Here is a 2,802-nt window from a genome sequence, read left to right as displayed (position 1 = left end):
TTGAATCAAAGCAATTTCAAATATTACCATAAAGAAGAAGCATGCACCACTAACAAAAGTACCCTCTCAAAATGGTCAATTTTGGACAACTGAAAGTAGATTTCAATTAACAAGTAGGTGTGGCTAGTACTAGTACATACCTGTTAATTCTATTTTAGTTATATTTTTCACAAATCATTTTAGTTATGATTCTAGTTATTTTGACATCAAATGGAAGAATTATAGTTTAGTTAACTAAATTACAAATTTGCTATACTAAAATAGATTTAGTTATAATTATAGTTAACTAATACAACACTGGAACCAAACTAGTCGTAGAATCCTGGAACGAACATTTTGTACCAGGTTTGTGCACATTAATAACGTTGATAACAATACACCGTAAATGATAGGCCATGGAATTCCAAATGTATTGAAACAATCAAGTTCAATCAGTAAACCCACAACTTTTTTGAAGTCCACTAGAAGTTCAGACGTCTTTTGAACTATATGGAGGAAGAATTAGTACAGATCCACTGTTGAGTCACCCTATCATCACAATGAAGCTTGATCTTTCAGCCTAACTTTGATGCTTTCTTTAGCACAGTAGCCAAGGGTGACTTCACATTGAAAAGCACGTCTGCTACACTTCAGTAAATACAGTAAGTAAATACTGTCAATCACAAATTTAGACAATAACAGTAATAATCATTGCATTTCATAAAGCAAATAATCAATGACCCTATGTACTAATAGTAATGAATTTTTTTGAAATAATGGGAGACATAACAAAAAGGATGCAAAGAGATAACAAGTCATGATTTGTTCACGTAATAATTAAACTACAATGTATCTAAGACAAGCCAACAGTTTATCACCTAGCATAATACAGGGCTTCAAAACACTACAAAAAAAACAGAGACAAGAGGGGTGATAAGGTGAAAGAAATTAAGACTATGTCAACTTACGTCTAGAGAAGGACAAAGATGGCTATGTGAGAAAGAGAGAGAGGAAGGGTGGATGAGAGGGAATGACTGGTGTCACAAAGAACCAATGAGACTGGAGTGAGTGGCTTTACTAAAATGGTAACCAAGTAATAAGAGGGATATAGGGAGAGAAAGACATGTAATACTGGTAAGTTGATTAACTGAGGGCATAAGTTCACACGACAACAATAATATTGGTATTAAATAACCATGGTCCCTGATACTGGAAGGGCCTAGTCTAAACAGACAAGGATCAAATGATATGTTAATGGTAGGACAGTGACACAGAAAACTGAAATTTAATGAAATTAAGTCATTATGTGAATTACGATTTCATGAGTTGCACTTGAAACTAACACATCTAACATATGACAAGCAAAATGTTGATTGAAATTACGTGTACTTAGTAGTTAGTAATGGTCCCAACTTTATGCAAGGTAAGAAATAATTACAAGATTACTGAAGGAAGAACACCATACATACATACACAGATACATGTACATACATACACATACAAATACATACATGTACATACAATACATACATACATACATACATACATACATATACATGTACAATTATGGTTTGCAATCCATGTATACTTACAAAGGTCGGGTGAGATGTGTTAACAGATTTACTCACATGTACAGTATCATTCATCAGTAGTTAGCAACATAACCAGTTTCTGTCACGCATGTCAAACTAGTGCAAACAAATGAGACAATTATCATACTATTCGCTAATTTGACCTGTAATTATAAGCACCAGTTTTTTCCCAAAAAAATGGACATAGTCACAGTCAGGCTTGTGTAATCAACTGCAATCCTGGTACATGTATGTACCGTGCACACACCATCACTTTCACTCAGCCCATCATCTAATCACATAATTCTTCCCTCTAAATGCACCTGGGTGTGGCTTCATTCGTTTTTCCTACCCCTCCAATACAAATCACATACCTTTAAACTTCATAAAAATTGAAATGACTCCGGTCAGGACGCCATTTTATTACTTTGACACGCCTTTTACACGCCCACTTTGATTATTTTTCAATTTTCAATTGTTAATAATTGAGAAAATTAACAGTAGGATGGAGTTTAAATTTTGTAAAAATTCAGCAAATCCCAGATATAGTTTTGTCACAATTTTGAAATTAAAAAATGGAAAATCAAGGAAATTTTCAAATTTTTTGGCTGATGATTTTTTGAAAGTTGCATGTTTTAGTAATTTCTACTAAATTCAAGAAAGGAATGGCAGAAAAGTACACTGACCGCCAGGTAGTGAGCTTTTTTTCACTAAGACACTTTGTCTTCTCTCCCTGGTGAAGAATTACTTTAGAAATTCTAAAGAATCTTGTAGTTGAAGATGACAGGCTAGACCTGCTTTCACAATTTATAATACAACAAGAGCTTGCAATTATGTACACCCACGTGCTAATTATTGCGCTCTCAGAAACCCAACATGGCAGATAGCAGCAGTTGTCAAGGAACTACATTAATAACGGTATAGTGGGTAAATTTGGAGGGGCTAAATTTTGGTGATTGGCGGATTTTTAATTTGGTGAATTTGTGGCCATGTGCCATTGAGCATGCATATAATAGCTCAAGATGGCGGATTTTTATTTTGGCGAATGGCTATCAAAACACCAAATTTAATCCCCTCCAAAATTACCTACTATACGGTAATTGACTCGCACAGAACCTCTATAACTAAATTGGCAGCCATACCCACCAGTTGCCATGGACTGGAGAGAGAGAAAGAATAGGCATAACAGCATTAATATTGGAATGGGAATAGCATAGCAAAGTAAACAAACACTTCATGCAATCTGAAACAT

At 34.5% G+C, this 2,802-nt stretch overlaps 1 long non-coding RNA gene across 2 annotated transcripts; it reads right to left on the bottom strand.

Moving 5' to 3' along the window:
* Positions 1-650: 650 nt before the first annotated feature.
* Positions 651-1,958, bottom strand: LOC109589520 (uncharacterized). 2 transcript variants are annotated; one of them, XR_002188747.1, is made up of 3 exons: positions 1,925-1,958; positions 948-1,667; positions 651-883 (listed from the first exon to the last, which is right to left on the bottom strand). It is a non-coding gene; the product is annotated as an uncharacterized LOC109589520 (long non-coding RNA). The 2 variants fall into 2 exon arrangements; XR_002188748.1 differs by having other exon boundaries at positions 948-1,873; positions 1,925-1,945.
* Positions 1,959-2,802: the final 844 nt, after the last annotated feature.

This window comes from Amphimedon queenslandica, unplaced genomic scaffold (genome assembly GCF_000090795.2).
Source record: "Amphimedon queenslandica unplaced genomic scaffold, v1.1 AMPQUscaffold_11225, whole genome shotgun sequence".
NCBI classification, from domain to species: Eukaryota; Metazoa; Porifera; class Demospongiae; order Haplosclerida; family Niphatidae; genus Amphimedon; species Amphimedon queenslandica.
Note: the sequence above shows the minus strand (reverse complement) of the source record. Positions and strands in the feature narration are given on the sequence as shown.